Genomic DNA, 21,771 nt, shown 5'->3' with positions numbered 1-21,771 from the left:
CAGGCTTCTCAGTCCATGGGATTCTCCAGGCAAGAATACTGGAGTGGCTTACCATTTCCTCCTCCAGAGGATCTTCCTGACCCAGGGATTGAAACCGCATCTCTTATGTCTCCTGTATTGAAGGTGGGCTCTTTACCACTAGTGCCACCTGGGTGATGGTTATTGTGTTAACTTGACAATGATGCCAGTGATATGATGATGATACTGATGATGGCAATGGCAGGAACACAAGGTCATAAATGAGTCTTAAAATGTCCTCTTTCTCCTTTTAGCTCTTTCAAGGGTTTCGCGTTTCCAATATTTATAATTCCTTCATTCAGTTTAATATTGTCTATAGGCTGGTAGTGTCTCTTTACAAAAAATGTGGATTAGATTTTTTTGATGGATTAAAAAGGTCTAAAAGGGTGAAAATCTGGGAAGAAGAGGGACAGACATGCTTGTTCATTCTGAGTCCTTAAAATGTCTGGCTCTGGCTCCCCACTCATAGACTGCAGCCCAGCAGACAAGGGCAAACAGCAAAGTGAGCTGGCTATGACCAGGTGGGACTATCAATCATGATGAGAGTTGAAATTGAATCAAACAGGGGCACCTGTGCACACTATTTCACAATGCAAGCAACATGAAAAACACAATCTTGTGAAATAAACCCAGTTGCTTGCCATTGGGCAGCAATTCCTTCCACCCTCTCCTTAGGGCTTGAGTTGCTTCTTGGCTCCTAAGAGCTATTCAGAGGCTCACACAAACATTTCACTCTATGGACACACCTGGGAGACATTATACATTTGGATCCAGACCACCACCAAAAGCAGATCAAACTGCATATAAAAAATATGTTTATATTGCACTGTAACCTATTAAGTGTGCAACAGCATTAAGTCTAAAAAGCAATGTGCTGTGCTCTGCTAAGTCACTTTAGTCATGTCCAACCTTTGCCACCCTATGGACCTTAGCCCACCAAGCTCCTCTGTCCATGGAATTCTCCTGGCAAGAATATTGGAATGAGTTGCCGTGCCCTCTCCCAGAGGATCTTTCTGACCCAGGGATTGAACCTGCATCTCTAAAGCCTCCTGCATTTGCAGGCAGGCTCTTTGCCACTAATGCCACCTGGCAAGCCCCCAAAAGCAATGTCCATACATTAATTAAAAATACCTTATTGGTATTTTTAATACCAAACACCTTGTTGCCCAGTGGTAAAGAATCTACCTGCCAATGCAAGAGATACAGGCTCAATCCCTGATTTGGGAGGATCGCACATGCGATGGGACAACTAAGCCTGTGCACCGCAACTGCTGAGCCTGTGCTCTAGAGCCTGGGAGCTGCAACTACTGACCCCATATACCTCAACTACGGAAGCCTGCATGTCCTACAGCCTGCGCTCTGCGATAAGAGAAGCCACCATAAGAAGAAACCTATGAACCACAACTAGAGAGTATTCCCTGCTTGCCGCAGCTATAGAAAGTCTGCTCAACAATGAAGACCCAGCACAGCCAATGAATAAATAAAATTATTTTTAAAAATACTTTGTTAAAAAAAGTGCTATCCATCATGTATGACTTCAATGAATGCTAATCTTTCGGCAATAGTAACATCAAAGATCACTGACCACAGGTCACCATAATAAATATAATAATGATGATAAGCTTGAAATACTGTGAGGATTATCAAAATATGACACAGAAACATGAAGTTAACAAATAATGTTGAAAAACTGGTGCGCATAAGCTTGCCCTGATATAGGATTGCTGAAAATCTCAGATTTATAAAACAAAAAAACAACACAGTATCTGATAAAATGAGGTGTGCCTGAAAATTTACTATATATAGAAGGCTTCTTGTAAAAAAAAAAAAGTGAACAAATTTCTGTGCAGAAAAGTGATTTAGGGAAAACAGGTAGAGCTGAGCTAGGGATAAGTGGGCAGTGGGATCTAAGGCTGCCTGCCATCTGGTGCTCATTTTCAGGGTTCCAGGATGCTAAGAAGTCTCCTCAACACCTCCCCATTAAATCTTGATGAGAGAGGAAATGGCACAATGAAACAGGAGTTCTCCTATTCTCTGTCAAAAAGGAGAATCTTGCCCCCCAAGAGGTAACCATCAGGCTCATATTAATTTGAGCAAATTTATCAGTTCCAGGTTGGGAGTCAGGGTTGGTGGCTACTGAGGGTTGTAGGGAGGGACGCAGGTTCACTGTACTGTACTGGGTGCTGAGACGTCAAGAATGTTGGGAGAGACGCACAATAGGGACAAGAAAGGAGACAGACAGAAGACGGCGGCAGGCTACTGAGAACACTCGCCATTCCTTAGCACTGTGCACACTTGGCCTTGGTCCAGGCTCTGCTCTAGGCGTAGGACTGGGGAGGAAGTAAGGGTGAGGAGAGACATGCAGACTTTCAACTTGGAATCTATCCAGAGGTATTCCTGCCCACCCCGTCCCCATCAAACATATGCAAATGGCCATGGTAATAAACTCAGATAATGATAGAGTCAGCGTTTAAACTCACCATAGAATGCATAAATTACAGGGGAGGCTGTCACAGATGCAAAGGCTGGATGCTTTACTGCTGCGAAGAGGAAATTCTGATTCGCAGGTGCTAACTGGGTATCTCAGGCCAGGCAGGGAGTCCCATCACTCCGGGACTGCTACAGGGCTTCCTACAAGGAAAAGAAGTTTGAGGTCGGGCTATGCTGCTGTTGGGTGTGCAAATTGCTCTCGCAGGTTCAATGTCTTTCTTCCCGCCAGACAAAGCAGCCCAGACTCCATCTTTACAGCACAGCTGCCTACTCACTCTACTCCAGCTTCACAGGCTGCTTTACTATTCCTGCAACCTGCCAGACACACTCTTGCCTCTGCCCTGTTTCCTCTGTCTGCATCCTTCTTCCAGAAAGACACGAGTTTCACGCCATTACCTCCTTCAGGTCTTGACTCAATTTATGTGTTAGTCTCTCAGTCATGTCTGACCCTTTGTAACCCCATGCACTGTAGCCCGCCAGGCTCCTCTGTCCATGGAATTCTCCAGGTAGGAATTCTGGAGTGGGTTGCCATTTCCTACACCAGGGGGATCTTCCCAACCCAGGGATTCCAACCCAGGTCTCCTGAATTGAGGCAGATTCTTCACCATCTGAGCCACCAAGGAAGGCTTTCTCAAAAAGGCTCACCCAAACAACTCTATTTATAATTACAACCCTTCATGCCCCCTTACCTTGTCCATAAAATTTAACATCTAACATTCTATATAATTTACTTTTGCTATCTATGTTATTTATTGGGTGCACTGTTTATTACCTGTCTCCCTATACTAAAATATAAACTCCTTGAAGGTAGGAAATTTTGTCTATTTTGTCTCCCCTACACTTTCACACACACACACAAAGTAACCCAAGCATCTGGAACAGAGTCTGGTAATGAATAGTTATTTCATAATTAAACATTTGCTAAACACATTATTAAAAGCTGTCTCCTTTTAGAAGTCAGGAGGAAGAGAAATTTTCTTCTCAATAATGGTAACTGAAACTTGTAACATTTGTTTCAGGCACTCTCTCCTTTCCCAAATTGTGATCTGTTACTGACTCAAGACTGAATGTTCTTACCAATGAGTGCAACACATATGGTTCAGAAGCACATCCTCTCCCTAGAGAAGCCCAGAAACCTGGGGCAAGTACCCATCAGTTTGATTTCTCCCATGCTCACATAAAGACCAACTTGAAGAATCATTATATATTATAACTTTTAGAACTGGGAATGAACTTACATCCTGTCCAATCATCTTCTTTGAAAAATAAGGCATGGGAGATTGGATGGTTTGCCCAGGCTCACACATCCAATTAGTTGGAACAATGAGATCAAATACCATGGCCGTTAATTTCCTACCCAGTATAAGACTCTTTTCTCCCATGCTGTCTCTGTGCAGTTTTACTACACGTTTTGTATCTAGGTGTTCAATGTAGCCCCAAAACCTCACTCTCTCAACAGTTCTTTTTTAAGGACTCCTTCAGGGATCCATTTTTCACAGCATATCCCTGCTTCAGCACCTCTGCACATGGACAGCAGCCAACCCAGTTTATTCTAGTTAGTCTATGCTTTACTGAACATTTGATTCCTTTGGCTTCTATTTACATGATTAGCCAGTGCTTATCCTTTGCCTTCAAAAGTAAGCCTTTTCAAAGGGTTTGATGATCCATGGCCATGTCTTCGTAACTTTCATGTCTAGTAGTCTATATTGAATTTTCAGCCTGTGGGCATTGATAGTAACAATACCTAAAGCAAAATGCTGAAAACTAGTAATTCTATGGGAGGCTAATGGACACTGTGATATTAAATAAATAAGTGTGCATATATTTACATAAACAAATGTAAATAACTTTCCTTCAGTGTCTTTTAAAAATCTCATTACACATTTCCAAGAGAGGTGTACTGTATGCATCATTTCTCAATCTAAATTGACCATGAAATATTTTATTGTGCCACATTCTACAGATCTAATGAGAACATGTTTGGGAAATACTTCCCTACAGGGCCAAAATATCTAAGGGCAGGAGGGAATGTGTAGCACTGAAGAAGAAAAGCAGGAGACAAGATTAAAAAAAAAAAAAAGTAGGTATAGAAGTCCAAGAATAGTAGAGTTATGGAATAGTAAAAATATAAGGATGAATCAAAGATTCATCAGATCTTTCAAGACAAGAGGCCTCACTCCTAGATCTAGCCCATCTCCCATAAGATGGCTAGTTGCTCATTAGCAGGGCCCAAGCCTCTGAAGTTCTAAATACAAATCACCAAGGAGCTGAAATCCACTCCTAAGCCTCTGATTTTAGTGGCTTATGCCTTTCCAGAAGAATTAACTTGCCTACTGAAATGGCTCCTGCCCAGGGCTAGAAAAGTTTGAATAAAATGCATTTAGCTACTATCTAAAGATCTTAAGTCATTGAGCTAAATGCAAGAGCCTTTTGTTAAAAATCACACTCAACTAGATATTGAGGTTTATTACACACTTTCTCCACTTTTCCTTCTCCTTTTATGTAATCTCAGCTGGGCTGATTTGCCTGCATTCTTTCCAGTGGAATCTTCTTATTACTCCCAAGACACAACAGAGAATCTCCAACCCTGTACAGAGGGGCACATAGCTGCATCTGGATTATAAAAAAGGGGGCTATTTATACTCAAATCAATAGGCAGATTTTAGCATAACATTGCAGGCTTTCTGCAAGAGAATGAAAGAAAAGAAAATGCAGTTCCTTTTCCATTCTTCTTTACTGTATTATTTGCCCCAAAGTATGCTTGTCACATGGCCCAGAGCAGTGTGATCTAATAATGATAGGCCTGCTTGGCACAAGGGAGGGGAAAATCCAGCTGCACTGGGGGTTTCAGGGGATGACTCAGACAGCTGGCCCAGCCCTCACCCCATGTGTGTTTCAGGGAAAACACCCAGTATGTTGCTCATCTCACTTGCATGTAATTCTTCCCAATGTTGAACCTGACTCTGGATGAGAGCTGTGCAGAGCCTCTTGTCTCTCAAACAACCAGAGGGCCAGGAAACCTTGGATAATACCAAAGTAAACAAACCTGAGGCCACAGAAGTCTTTGATTCCATTCCAGTTGGGAGTCTGTCCAAGTTTGTACTCAAACTGGCCAGCCTGTGGCCTCCCAACCCAGCTGTGAGGAAGAGCCAAATAGCCTGCCTCTTTCTGCAGCTTTTATTAACCCCCGGGCTTAGTGAAGCCAGTGGAAATGCTTCGAGATAAGAGATTCCTAAGTCAAAGTGTTGAGATTTTTAAATGAAGGGATGGGTAGCCCCTCCATAAACCTGAAGGAGGCAAGAGAGAGCATAGAGTCCCTCTGCAGCCATCCTAGGGGACATTCGTCATGTAGGCTGCTCCAAGGACATCCATCAAGACAAGCTGACAGGACACAGCACAACCACTATGCTCCTAAGTCTGTTTGTGCCAAGGACTGGCAGTCCCCTCTGCCATTCTCAGGACAAAGTCCCCACTTTCATCTATTTGCACCTGTGAAGTCTTAGTGCCAGGAGCAGTAACCCATGCCTACCAAGTCACTTCATAAATGCATATAAGAAAATCCTTGGCTGCTGTCACTCAACCCATTCTGTGCTTTGTCTTCCAGGACACTGAGTCTGATATGAGCAGTGACTGCAGGAAGTCTGGAACACGAGACAGAGTCTAATGGCCCTCCCACCTCCAACAACTATTGAGTTTCTAGCTCCTCTTCCTTCCTACATGCACTGATTTGTAAGCCTGGGATCTGACCAGCTCTATGAAACTCTTTGCTGCTATTGCTGTTTAGATGCTAAGCCACGTCAGGCTCTTTTGTGACCCCATGGACTGTAGTCCACCAGGGCCCTCTGTCCATAGGATTTGCCAGGCAAGAATACTGGGAGTGGGTTGCCATTTCCTCCTCTAGGGGATCTTCCCAACCCAGGGATCAAACCCATGTCTTCTGCTTGGCAGGTGGATTCTTTACCATTGAGTCACCTGGGAAGTCCATGAAACTCTTTACTTATATCCAATTACTAGTAAGAGTCCACAACTGACTAATAGATTATTCTCTCCTAAAACTGTCACAATAAGCTATTATTATATGGGTGGAAAGATCTCTGCCAAGGATCAACAATGCACTCACTTTAGATTTGGGATGAAAGTAAGAACATCACGTTTCATCAAAACACTTGGAAGAGAACATTGCAGGGTTCAAAATCATAGCGCTAGACCATGTATCAAGTCTCAAGAAGAAATGAAAAAAAAAAAAAAAGACTTTTGTTACAGGGAAACAGAGCAAACATAAAATATCTACAAGTTCTGGGGTTTTTAAAAAGCATTTTGCAAAATGTCTCAAGAGGGAGATAAGATTCATTTCTGCCCTTACATAAAAATGCTGTGGACTGGGACTTTCCTGGTGGTCCAGTGGTTAAGAATCAGCCCTGCGATGCAAGGGATGTGAGTTTGATACCTGGTAAGAGATCTAAGATCCCACAGGCTGCGGAGCAACTAAGCCCACACACTGCAACTTCTGAGCCCACGCCTCACAACTGGAGAGTTCATATGCCACAATGAAAGATCCCACTAACACCCAACACAATCAGATAATTAGTTTTATAAAAAATCTTGTGGACTGCATAGGAATGTACTTCCTTAAGTACTATATTAGGAAAACACCTCTCAGGCAATATAAAAACTAAAATAAATAAAATAAAACCTTAAAGAGGTACATGTCATTATATAAACCCACGTGTGGAAGGCAACTTCATTCAAGGACTCAAAATTGGATGAGCATTAAAGATGATGGAAGGGCTTGATATGCCTAGCATGGAGTATCTAGTGTGATTTCCTACTGTTTCTGATCCTCTTAGAAAGGAACAGATCTTTCCAAATGAATACTTGGATTATATAAGTTAAGGTAATGTAAGCAGTTGTAACAAACCTATTTCAAAATTTTAGTACCCTTACAAACTAGAGGTGTATTTCTCACTTAAAGAGCATTCCAGTGGTGTTCCTGGTAGGTAAGCTGCTTTTCTCCAGTTGGTGACTGAAAGACCCTTCTAGTGCCTTTGTTATTCCTTTAGAGCCTTGAAGTCATATGTTCTACTCTGGCTGAAAAAACATAAGGCAGAAAAGTCACACTTCTTAATATCCTTGGCCTTGAGCTGGCACTATTATTTTTGTTTATATTCCAGTTGGTGAGAACTAGCCATATGGCCTCCCTAGGTGCAGAAGAACTGGGAAATAGAATTCCTAAATGTGCAACTGTTTTACAAGAACAACTCAGTAATACAGGAGGACACGCATGAATTTTGGTTTAAAGTTTGCCATCTTTGCCTCAGAGATACACACCACAGCAAACCAGGAGGATCAGATGCAGCCAGGCTACACAGTGGTCAACATGTGTTATCAATTATTTTTGTTATTGAAGAGGAGATAAGTGACTTCAGGGGAGAGGCAAAACATAGATTAAAACAATCCAACAAACTTTAATCCTTTGGCTTCTCCCATGATTCTTGTTCCCAAACTAGTTACTTCATTCTAATAAATTTTTGAGCTATTAAACATTATATGGAGACTTCCATGTAAAGCTGATTCAGTAAGGGTAATTATACTCCAAAAGCCTCTTTCTAAAGTCACAAAAGAATAACAAAAAATCATTTTTAAAACTTTGCCTATAAAACAAGCAAACAGCTATAAACAATGAAGCAGATTTCCAAATACTGAGAAATCTGTACAAAGGGGAAGGAAGATTCTAGAAACTGACATAGCTCCTCAGTTCTTCAAAAAAGATCCTTAAAAGCAAATACCCAGGGAAGGCTGGTTAATAAAAATTTTGAGGAGAAGCAGATGAATGTTACAGTACTCAGGGGAGAAAAACTGTACGAAAAAACAATGCTGACATCTGACTTATATTGTCTCTGATCTTAACCCTTAGCTAAGGGTGGGGCGACAGGGGTTAAACAAGGTGAAAATGACATCTTGATCACCAGATCACGAGGCAGAAAGCCTGTGATTTCTGAGAACCTACTCTAAGCCTAACCAACATCTTAAAAGCTGAAAATTGTGGGCAACTAATATTCCAAGAGCAAAATAAGGAATTAAGTAAGGGAATATGGACAAAAACATGTGATTATATTAAACATTCAAAGAGAAGTAACCAAAAGAGAGGAAATGCTCTTTTAAATAAGTAATTCTTCTACTTATACACAACTAATCTCTCTCTTGAAAAATAATGATTAAAATTTCAACGTATATGTTCAAAGGAGAAAATTAAGAGTTCAAAGAGAACACTATAAAACAATAAGAGAAAACAGAGAGCATCCTGTGGGGGGGAAAAGATCTTTCAATTCAGGCCACATAAACCTCCCACAGAATGTGTTCCAATAAATGAGTTCACAGGGTTAAATTTTTTATAAAAATCAGCTAGAAACAACAGTGACAATGATAAAACAGAACCCAGATGCTTGAATTATCAGAAAGAAGAGTATTAAATAGCTCCTTTTTTGGAGAAAATAATTTCTAAAATAAGACGCAATATTATCAAACTTGACCAGGTAGATCTGAAGATCAAATATAATTTATTGAAATAAACAAATAACTGAAAAGTTCAGTATAAGTGACTACAAAGAGGTTCCAGGAAACTTCCTGGGGGAAACGGTAATATTTTCTAATTCGTTATGCTTGGTTGGTATGTGGCTATATAAATAATTGCCTAAACTCATAAGCTAAATATGTAAGAATTGTGCACTCTACTATGTTAACTATATCTCAATTTTTAAAAAAAAGTCAATGAAATAATTAAACAGAATATTATACATCCAAGAGAGAGTTAGAGAATAAGATAGATGGAGAATGCTTCTCAGATCAGATCAGTAGCTCAGTCGTGTCCGACTCTTTGCAACCCCATGAATCGCAGCACGCCAGGCTTCCCTGTCCATCATCAACTCCCGGAGTTCACCCAGACTCACGTCCATCGAGTCAGTGATGCCATCCAGCCATCTATCTCATCCTCTGTCGTCCCCTTCTCCTCCTGCCCCCAATCCCTCCCAGCATCAGAGTCTTTTCCAATGAGTCAACCCTTCGCATGAGGTGGCCAAAGTACTGGAGTCTCAGCTTCAGCATCATTCCTTTCGAAGAAATCTCAGGGCTGATCTCCTTCAGAATGGACTGTTTGGATCTCCTTGCAGTCCAAGGCTCTCAAGAGCCTTCTCCAACACCACAGTTCAAAAGCATCAATTCTTCAACACTCAGCCTTCTTCACAGTCCAACTCTCACATCCATACTTGACCACAGGGAAAACCATAGCCTTGACTAGATGAAACTTTGTTGGCAAAGTAATGTCTCTGCTTTTGAATATGCTGTCTAGGTTGGACATAACTTTCCTTCCAAGGAGTAAGCATCTTTTAATTTCATGGCTGCAGTTACCATCTGCAGTGATTTTGGAGCCCCCCAAAATAAAGTCTGACACTGTTTCCACTGTTTCCCTATCTATTTCCCATGAAATGATGGGACAGAATGCCATGATCTTGAGTTTCTGAATGTTGAGCTTTAAGCCAACTTTTTCACTCTCCTCTTTCACTTTCATCAAGAGGCTTTTTAGTTCCTCTTCACTTTCTGCCATAACGGTGGTGTCATCTGCATATCTGAGGTTCTTGATAATTCTCCCAGCAATCTTGATTCCAGCTTGTGTTTCTTCCAGTCCAGCGTTTCTCATGATGTACTCTGCATATAGGTTAAATAACCAGGGTGACAATATACAGCCTTGACGTACTCCTTTTCCTATTTGGAACCAGTCTGGTGTTCCATGTCCAGTTCTAACTGTTGCTTCCTGACCTACATACAAATTTTTCAAGAGGCAGATCAGGTGGTCTAGTATTCCCATCTCTTTCAGAATTTTCCACAGTTTATTGTGATCCACACAGTCAAAGTCTTTGGCATAGTCAAGAAAGCAGAAATATATGTTTTTTCTGGAACTCTCTTGCTTTTTCCATGATCCAGCGGATGTTGGCAATTTGATCTCTGGTTCCTCTGCCTTTTCTAAAACCAGCTTGAACATCAGGAAGTTCACAGTTCACATATTGCTGAAGCCTGGCTTGGAGAATTTTGAGCATTACTTTACTAGTGTGTGAGATGAGTGCAATTGTGCGGTAGTTTGAGCATTCTTTGCATTGCCTTTCTTTGGGATTGGAATGAAAACTGACCTTTTCCAGTCCTGTGTCCACTGCTGAGTTTTCCAAATTTGCTGGCATATTGAGTGCAGCACTTTCACAGCATCATCTTTCAGGATTTGGAATAGCTCAACTGGAATTCCATCACCTCCACTAGCTTTGTTCATAGTGATGCTTTCTAAGGCCGACTTGACTTCACATTCCAGGATGTCTGGCTCTAGGTCAGTGATCACACCATCATGATTATCTGGGTCATGAAGATCTTTTTTGTACAGTTCTTCTGTGTATTCTTGCCATCTCTTCTTAATATCTTCTGCTTCTGTTAGGTCCATACCATTTCTGTCCTTTATCGAGCCCATCTTTGCATGAAATGTTCCTTTGGTATCTCTGATTTTCTTGAAGAGATCTCTAGTCTTTCCCATTCTGTTGTTTTCCTCTATTTCCTTGCATTGATCGCTGAAGAAGGCTTTCTTATCTCTTCTTGCTATTCTTTGGAACTCTGCATTCAGATGTTTATATCTTTCCTTTTCTCCTTTGCTTTTCACTTCTCTTCTTTTCACAGCTATTTGTAAGGCCTCCCCAGACAGCCATTTTGCTTTTTTGCATTTCTTTTCCATGGGGATGGTCTTGATCCCTGTCTCCTGTACAATGTCACAAATCTCATTCCATAGTTCATCAGGCACTCTCTCTATCAGATCCAGGCCCTTAAATCTATTTCTCACTTCCACTGTATAATCATAAGGGATTTGATTTAGGTCATACCTGAATGGTCTAGTGGTTTTCCCTACTTTCTTCAATTTAAGTCTGAATTTGGCAATAAGGAGTTCATGGTCTGAGCCACAGTCAGATAAGTCAGATAAGATCTCTAAGATCTTATCTTAGAGAATAAGATAGATGGAGAATGCTTCTCAGAGACATTTTAAAAATAGAAAATATTAGGGAGATATAAGCTCAAGACAATAGTCAGAAAAAGCAGTTCTATGAAGATGGACAAGATCTTCTAGAACTAACACCAAAAAGCATATGTCCTTTTCATCATAGTGGACTGCAATGCAAAAGTAGGAATTCAGGAGATACCTTGGATACAGTACTTGGATATAATCTCAAAAACGGCAGAATGATCTCTGTTCATTTCCAAGGCAAACCATTCATTATCACAGTAATCCAAGCCTATGCCCTGACCTGTAATGTGGAAGAAGCTGAAGTTGAGTGGTTCTATGAAGACCTACAAGACCTTCTAAAACTAACACCCAAAAAAGATGTCCTTTTCATTATAGGGGACTGGAATGCAAAAATAGGAAGTCAAGAAATACCTGGAGTAACAGGAAAATTTGGCCTTGGAGTACAGAATGAAGCAGAGCAAAGGCTAACAGAGTTTTGCCAAGAGAATGCACTGGTCATAGCAAATACCCTCTTCCAACAACACAAGAGAAGACTCCACACATGGACATCAGCAGATGGTCAATGCCAAAATCAGATTGATTATATTCTTTGCAGCCAAAGATGGAGAAACTCTATACCGTCAGCAAAAACAAGACCAGGAGCTGACTGTGGCTCAGATCATGAACTCCTTATTGCCAAATTCAGACTTAAATTGAAGGAAGTATGGCAAACCACTAGACCATTCAGGTATGAACTAAATCAAATACCTCACGACTATACAGTAGAACTGACAAATAGATTCAAGGAATTAGATCTGATAGACAGAGTGCCTGAAGAACTGTGGATGGAGGTTTGTGATATTATATAGGAGGCAGTGATCAAAACCACCCCCAAGAAAAAGAAATGCAAAAAGGCAAAATGATTGTATGAGGAGGCCTTACAAATAACTGAGAAGAGAAGCAAAAGGCAAAGGAGAAAAGGAAAGATATACCCATCTGAATTCAGAGTTTGAAGGAATAGCAAGGACAGATAAGAAGCCTTCTAAGTGAGCAACAGAAAGAAATAGAGGAAAACAATACGAGGGGAAAGTCCAGAGATCTCTTCAAGAAAATTAGAGATACCAAGAGAACATTTCATGCAAAGATGGCACAAAGAAAGGACAGAAACAGTATAGAGCTACCAGAAGCAGAAGATATCAAGAAGAGGTGGCAAGAATACACAGAACTATATAAAAAAGATCTTAATGACTCGGATAACCATGATACCATGATTGTGTGATGACTCACCGAGAGCCAGACATCCTGAAGAGTGAAGTCAAGTGGGCCTTAGGAAAATCACTATGAGCAAAGCTAGTGGAGGAGATGGAATTCCAGCTGAGCTATTTCAAAGTCTCAAAGATGATGCTGTTAAAGTGCTGTACTCAAAATGCCACCAAATTTGGAAAACCCGTCAGTGACTATAGGACTGGAAAAGGTCAGTTTTCATTCCAATACCAAAGAAGGGCAATTTTGAAGAATGTTCAAACTACTGCACAATTGCACTCATTTCACATGCTAGCAAGGTCATGCTCAGAATTCTCCAAGCTAGGCTTCAACAGTACATGAACCAAGAACTTTCAGATGTACAAGCTGGATTTAGAAAAAGCAGAGGAAACAGATCAAATTGCTAACACCTGCTGGAACATAGAAAAAAAAGAGAGAACTTCAGAAAACATATACTTCTGCTTCTTTGACTGTGCTAAAGCCTTTGTGTGGTTCACAATAAACTGTGGAAAATTCTTAAAGAGATGGCAATACCAGACTACCTTATCTGCCTCCAGAGAAACATGTATGTGGGTCAAGAAGCAACAGTTATAACTAGACATGGAACAACAGACTGGTTCCAAACTAGGAAAGCAGTATGTCAAGTCTGCATATTGTCACCCTACTTATTTAACTTATATGCAGAGTACATCATGAGAAATGCTGAGCTGGAAGAAGCACAAGCTGGAATCAAGATTGCTGGGAGAAATATCAATAACCTCAGATATGCAGATGACACCACCCTTATGGCAGAAAGTGAAGAGGAACTAAAGAGCCTCTTGATGAAGGTGAAAGAGGAGAGTGAGAAATCTGACTTAAAATTCAACATTTGAAGAATGAATATCATGGATGGCATCTGATACCATCACTTCATGGCAAATAGTTGGGGAAACAATGGAAATAGTGAAAGACTTTATTTTCTTGGGTTCCAGTATCACTGCAGATGGTGACTACAACCATGGAATTAAAAGATGTTTGCACCTTGGAAGAAAAGCTATGACCAACCTATACAGTGTATTAAAAAGCAGAGACATTACTTTGCCAACAAAGGTCCTTCTTTTTCAAAGCTATGGTTCTTCCAGTAGTCATGTATGGATTTAAGAGTTGGACCATAAAGAAGGCTAAGGGCCAAAGAACTGATGATTTCCAACTGCGGTGTTGGAAAAGACTCGAGAGTCCCTTAAATACCAAAGAGATCAAACCAATAAATCCTAAAGGAAATCAATCCTGAGTATTCATTGGAAGGACTGATGCTGAAGCTCTAATACTTTGTCCATGTGATGTGAAGAGCCAACTCTCTGGAAAAGACCCTGATGCTGTGAAATGTAGAAGGCAGGAAGAGAATGGGATGATAGAGGACGAGATGGTTGAATGGCATCACCGACTCAATGGACATGAGTTTGAACAAACTCAGGGAGATGGTGAAAGACAGGGAAGCCTGGCATTCTACAGTCCATCGGGTTGCAAAGAATTGAACATAACTGAGCGACTGAACAGCAACACACATAGATTTAATCAAAGTTTCAGGAGGACTTAAACTAGAAGATAAAAACAATATTTAAAATTTAATGGATGAGAATTCTCTAGAACTGTTGAAAATCATGAAATTTTGTTTTAGGAATCTCAACAATTCCAAGATTCATCATAGTAAAATTGCAGGACACCAAAGATAAATTATAAACCTCAAAAGCAATTAGAGATAGGAATCATTATAATTAAGTTGAGAGCTAACACCTCAGCAGCAGCTGTGAAGTGAGAAAATAATATTTTAGTTTTCCTCAATAATGACAAAGGATAAGTATAGTAAAACCCCATGTAGTGATGCATTACTTCATATAGTAAAATACAAATACAAGACAATGGAAGACAGGCCCCTTCTCTGGCTCAGTTTCTTACCTTCTGTAGATTAAAGGTTAAAGAGGTAGGGAGAGTGGAAAAAAGATGAATCCCAATCACCTTAACTAACTAGGAAACCCTCAGAAACAGTTACTCTCTTGGAAGTCTCAGCTGGGCATGGAACCCAGAATTGTCCCCATCACTACTGAGACTAAAATACACACAAAGGCCAAAAGACAGTCCCTCACTAATGCTGGGATAGGGATAGATTTGCATCATGTAACTAGAACTTGGGAACTACCAGCCAGTTAGGTTCAACCAAGTCATTTTAACCCTAAAATAATGTCATTTCATTTTATGAATATGAATATTTGTGCACCTGCTTATTGCATTATGTTAGGATTTTACTGCATCAATCTAAATTTGTACACATATTAAGCTATATCTCAAGAACAATGATGAGATAAAGATATTTTCAGCTACAAAAATTTGAAAACGTTTACCATTTTTAGACTTGTACTAAAAAAAATTTAAAGTATGTATCTCCAAAAGAAAGAAAATAGCAGAAAGGAGTTTTGACATTCAAGAAGGAATACAAGTGAAATATATATGTGTATATATATGTGTGTGTATATATATATATATATGTAACTTTTAAATAAAAGTGATTCTATAAAACAATAATAAAGTGTCTAATTTATGATCTACTAGAGAGAAAGCTAAAAGGATGGTCACTTAGACACCTGTTAGAAGCAATAAGAATTAATCAATTTTAAGGTCTTAAATTTGGAGGGAAGAAAGGTAAAAATATTACTAAACTTTATATTGTGTAAAGAATACATTTTTAAAAAATTCAAAGATAGCCACTGTAAGAAATAAAATTAATATCTTCAAAACCAGTATAAAGGGAAAGAAAACTTGAATCAATTCAAAAAAAGGAAAGAAAATAGGGGGAAAAGGACACAATCTCTAACACCTAAAAAAGAAAAAAAGAAAAGGAGACACAGAATAAAGCTCAATATATCAGTGATTACATTAAAAAATAGCCTCTCTGGTTAAAAAAGCTCTTAATGATCCAGATGACCACAGTGGTATGGTCACTCACCTAGAGCCGGACATCCTAGAGTGTGAAGTCAAGCGGGCCTTAGGAAGCTTTGCTACAAACAAAGCTAGTGGAGGTGATAGAATTCCAGTTGTGCTATTTCAAATTCTAAAAGATGATGCTGTTAAAGGGCTTCATGCAATATGTCAGCAAATTTGTAACACTCGGGGCTGGAAAAGGTCAGTTTCATTCCAATCCCAAAGAAAGGCAATGCCAAAGAATGTTTAAATTACTGCACAGTTTCACTCATTTCACATGCTAGCAAGATTATGCTCAAAATCCTTCAAACTAGGCTTCAGCAGTACATGAATCTAGAAATTCCAGATGTATAAGCTGAATTTAGAAAAGGCAGAGGAACCAGAGACCAAACTGCCAACATCTGTTGGATCGTAGAACAAGCAAAAGAATTCTGGGAAAAAAAAAAATCTACTTCTGCTTCACTGACTACACTAAAGTCTTTGTGTGGATCACAACAAACTGGAGAATTCTTGAAGAGATAGAAATACCAGGCCACCTTACCTGCCTCCTGAGAAACCTGTACGCAGGTCAAGAAGCAACAGAACTGGACATGGAACAACGCACTGGTTCAAAATTGGAAAAGAAGTACATCAAGGCTGTATATTGTCACTCTGCTTATTTAACCTAAATGCAGAGTTCATCATATAAAATGCTGGGCTAGATGAAGCACAAGATGGAATAAAATTGCTGGGAGAAACAGCAATAACCTAAGATATTCAGATGAAATCACTTTAATGGCAGAACATTAAGGAGAACTGAAGAGCCTCTTGATGAATGTGAAAAAGGAGAATGATAAAGCTGGCTTAAGATTCAGTATTCAAGAAACGAAAATCACAACCTCGGGTCCCATCACTTTATGACAGATGCTGAAAAAGTGGAACCTGTGTCAGATTTCATTTTCTTGGGCTCCCAAATCACTGTGGATGGTGACTGTAGCCATGAAATTAAAAGATGCTTGCTCCTTGGAAGAAAAACTATGACAAACCTAGATAGTGTATTAAAAAGCAGAGACATCATTTTGCCAACAAAGGTCCCTGTAGTCAAAGCCATGGTTTTTCCGGTTGTCATTTATGGATATGAGAGTTGGGCCATAAAAAAGCTGAGAGCCGAAGAATCGATCCTTTTGAACTGTGGTGGTGGAGAAGACTCTTGAGAGTCCCTTGGACTGAAAGGAGATCCAACCTTTCAGTTGGATAAGGAAATCAGTCCTGAATATTCATTAGAAGGACTGATGCTGAAGCTGAAGCTCCAATACTGTGTCCACCTGTTGCAAAGAAATGACTCATTGGAAAAGACCCTGATGGTGGGAAAGATTGAGGGCAGGAGGAGAAGGGGGTGACAGAGGATGTTTGGATGGCATTACCGACTCAATGGACATGAGCTTAAGAAAACTCAGGGAGAGAGTGAAGGAAAGGGACGCCTGGCATGCTGCAGTTCATGGGGTGGGAAAGAGTCAGACATGACTTAGCAACAACAACATCAACAAATCTGGTTAAAAGTCACAGATTGTCAGACAGGATTTTTTAAGCTGTATGGGGTTTATAAGAGATACACCTAAAGCATAAAGACATAGAAAAATTGAAAGCAATACTGGAAAATTTTAAAAAGATACAAGCATTAACAAAAAGAAACTTGTATAACTACATCAGGCAAAAATAAACTTTAAAGCAAAGCATTACCAGAAATAAAAAGAACGATTTCACTATGATAAAAATGTTCACTTCTCCAGAAAGTTATAGTTTTATATTTGAATATACCCAATAGAATAACTTAAAATTCATAAAGAAAATAAAAAGAACTACAAGGAGAAAAAACATCCATCATTTTACTGGGAAATTTTAACACATCTCTCTCAGAAATCAATAGTAAAGGTATGAAATATTTGGGCAACACCATGAACAAACTTGGGTTATACAAGACATATACAGAATATGCAATTAAAAGTTTGGTAACATAGTCTTTAACCAATACACAGGCAACATTTATGAAAATTCATCACATCCTAAGCCATAATGCAAAATTCCAACTACTTTCAAGAATTACTATCATAAAGACCAGATATTTCTGACCACAATGCAATTTAAGAAAGCACATGTGAATGGAGAACAAGGGGGTGAACATGCATATGCACACTCATGCATGTGTGCATGCTAAGTCACTTTAGTTGTGTCCTGCTTTTTGTGTTCTTAGGGACTACAGGCTTCCAGGCTCCTCTGTCCATGGGATTCTCCAGTCAAGAATACTGGGGTGAGTTGCCACTTTCTCCTCCAGGGGATCTTCCTGACCCAGGGATCAAACCTGAGTCTCTTATGTCTCCTACATTGGCAGGTGGATTCTTTACCACTAGCGCCACCTGGGGAACCCATGTACACACACACACACTTTTAAATAATTCATGAGTAGAGAAAGAAGGAACCCTAATGGAAATCATAGCATATTTAGCACTAACTAGCAACGGGACTGCTAAGATACAAGCAAGATAATTCTTAATCAAATCTTGCAGGACATAGGCAAGGTACCCTGGAGGAGGAAATGGCAACCCACTCCAGTATCTTTGCCTGGAGAATCCCATGAACAGAGGAGCCTGGCAGGCTACAGTCCATGAGGTCACAGACAGTTAGACATGACTGAAGTGACTTAGCACCATCAGGCAAGGTAATGCTTAAAGAAAAAATATATTAAAACACTTAGGACAGAAATGTGGAAAAGGTGAAACTTAACAGAAAACCACCTATCAGGCCAGAAAAAAAAGAAGAAAAAATAAATCCAAATATGGCATAGGAAGCAATTAAAAAGAGAGAGGTCCAGGTTCGATGCATGATACTGGATGCTTGGGGCTGGTGCACTGGGACGACCCAGAGGGAGGGTTTGGGGAGGGAGGAGGGAGGAGGGTTCAGGATGGGGAACACAGGTATACCTGTGGCAGATTCATTTTGATATTTGGCAAAACTAATACAATATTGTAAAGTTTAAAAATAAAATAAAATTTTAAAAAAAGAGAGAGAGAGGGAGAAAGAAGGGTAGTAAAAATTGAAACTAAGTTATTTACAAGAGTTTCACAGTTTGGCCCACAGTTCAGTTCAGTTCAGTCACTCAGTCATGTCCGACTCCTTGCGACACCATGAATCACAGCACGCCAGGCTTCCTTGTCCATCACCAACTCCTGGAGTTCACCCAAATTCGTGCATTGAGTCAGTGATGCCATCCAGCCATGTCATCCTCTGTTGTCCCCTTCTCCTCCTGCCCCCCAATCCCTCCCAGCATCAGAGTCTTTTCCAATGAGTCAACTCTTCGCATGAGGTGGCCAAAGTACTGGAGTTTCAGCTTTAGCATCAGTCCTTCCAAAGAACACCCAGGACTGATCTCCTTTAGAATGGACTGGTTGGATCTCCTTGCAGTCCAAGGGACTCTCAAGAGTCTTCTCCAACACCACAGTTCAAAAGCATCAATTCTTCGGCACTCAGCTTTCTTCATAGTCCAACTCTCACATCCATACATGACCACCGGAAAAACCATAGCCTTGACTAGACAGACCTTTGTTGGCAAAGTAATGTCTCTGCTTTTGAATACAGGGATGCTCAAAACTGACAACTACACGTCTATGTGCTCAGAGCTTCCAAATAAATGTTTAGGTCTCAATCACTAATGTTCAACCAAAGATTATCAAAAATACAAGGAAAGTCTCTAACACAAAAGGCAAATAAAACTGTACAAATGAGGGAAGGAGAATGGAAAAACAATTCAGATAAAGAGGAGATTACTCAGAAAGGAAAAGAAAAAGCTTCAGAAAAAGTTATTAATATCCCTAGAGATATAAGGAAAGACAAGGTTTTAAGGAAGCAATAACAGAATGCTAGAACAATAAAAGAAATATATAGGGGAAAAAAATCAAATGTATAATAGCAGAATTTTTAAAATTAATGAGATAAATTTACTAAAAAGTAAAAAGAGCGTAAGTTGATCACAGTAGATAAGTTGATCACAAAAGATAATCAAACTAGAGAATGACTTTACTATCTCCAGCATCAAAAATATGAAAACAGATAAAATAAAGGAGGATATCATATGAAATAATTCAAGATTTATCAGGAATGAAAGACACGATCTTTTTCAGAGTAAAAGTGTATAGCACAATGGATTAAAATAAGCCCACTCTAAGGAATATTACTGTAAAATTTCTGACCACTGAGGACCAAAAGAAAGTCCTTAAACAACAGAGGGAAAAATAAGTGACACAGATGAGATCAAGAACCACAATGGCTTCAGATATTTCTATACCAGTACAGAAAACTAGCAGAAAATTGAGCAGTTACTTCAAAAATACAAAGAAGAATATTTTCTAAATTAGATTTCTATGCCCACCCAATACCAACACCAGTAGAGGGGGGAAAGTATAGGTATTTTCAGAAATAAGTAATCTAAAACTTTTTCCTGCTACATACCCTTTCTCAGAAAATTATCAAAGAGAGTGTTGCTTCAAAAGTAGAAGGTAAAGCAAGAAAGAGAAATATGAAATACATGACATACAAGAATGCAAATAGAAGCGGTGAAGATAATGATAAAAACAAAACCATCACTATTCAGAGGTGATATTAACTGTCTACATAGAAAACCCAAATGATTTTCCAAATTACTAGAATTAATCAGAAAATTTGGCAGCAGTTACACTAAAATGCTAGTCTAGCTAGAATATTGTACTTCTATATAATATCTTTCTCTTTTTTTAAATTTTATTTTATTTTTAAACTTTACATAATTGTATTAGTTTTGCCAAATATCAAAATGAATCCGCCACAGGTATACGTGTGTTCCCCATCCTGAACCCTCCTCCCTCCTCCCTCCCCATACCATCCCTCTGGGTCGTCCCAGTGCACTAGCCCCAAGCATCCAGTATCATGCATTGAACCTGGACTGGCAGCTCGTTTCTTACATGATATTTTACATGTTTCAATGTCATTCTCCCAAATCTTCCCACCCTCTCCCTCTTCCACAGAGTCCATAAGACTGTTCTATACATCAATAAGCAAAATATTTTTAAATATATCATTTTAAATAAAATATAAAAGGTACCTGGACATAAATGTATCAAAACATAGGCCATATTTTCATGGGGAAGGTATAAAGCTACAATGAGAAAAAAGGGGGCTTCCCAGGTGGCTCTGACAGTAAAGAATCTGCCTGCAGTGTGGGAGACCTGGGTTCAATCCCTGGATTGGGAAGATCCCCTAGAATGGCAACCCACTCCAGTATTCTTGCCTGGAGATTTCCATGGGCAGAGGAGCCTGGCAGATTTCAGTCCAAGGGGTCCAAAGAGTCAGACACAACCAAGTGACCACAGCACACACACACAGAAAGTATAAAGAACTATGTAAATGAAAATTCATACCATGTTCATAGATATGGATTCTCTACCATGAAAATATCAGTGGCCCTATAAATCGTTTTAAATATAAGTGGTCCAAATACACTAATTAAAAAACAGAAATGGGCAGGGTAGATTAAAATCAGAATTACCCAATTACATGCTGCATATAGGAAACTCACTTCAAACAGCAACATAGGTAAGTTGAAAGTAAGATAATAGAAAAAGATATATCAGGCCAACGTTAACCAAAAAGGAAACTGGGTTACTTGGGTTAAATGTAAAACAATGAAAAAGATATGCATCACTCAGGATAAAATAGCAAAAATAGTTATCTTAATATCAGAAAAGCAAACTTCAGAACAAAGGCTATTACTGTGAATTAAGAGGGACATTTTTTAATGATAATAACTGCAAGAAGACAGAAAAATGGAAATAGAACTGCTATACGACCCAGCAATCCCACTGCTGGGCATACACACCGAGGAAACCAAAATTAAAAGTGACACATGTACCCTAATGTTCATCACAGCACTGTTTACAACGGCCAGGACATGGAAGCAACCTAGATGTCCATCGGCAGATGAATGGATAAGAAAGCTGTGGTACATATAC

This window comes from Bos mutus, chromosome 16, assembly GCF_027580195.1.
Source record: "Bos mutus isolate GX-2022 chromosome 16, NWIPB_WYAK_1.1, whole genome shotgun sequence".
NCBI classification, from domain to species: Eukaryota; Metazoa; Chordata; class Mammalia; order Artiodactyla; family Bovidae; genus Bos; species Bos mutus.
Note: the sequence above shows the minus strand (reverse complement) of the source record.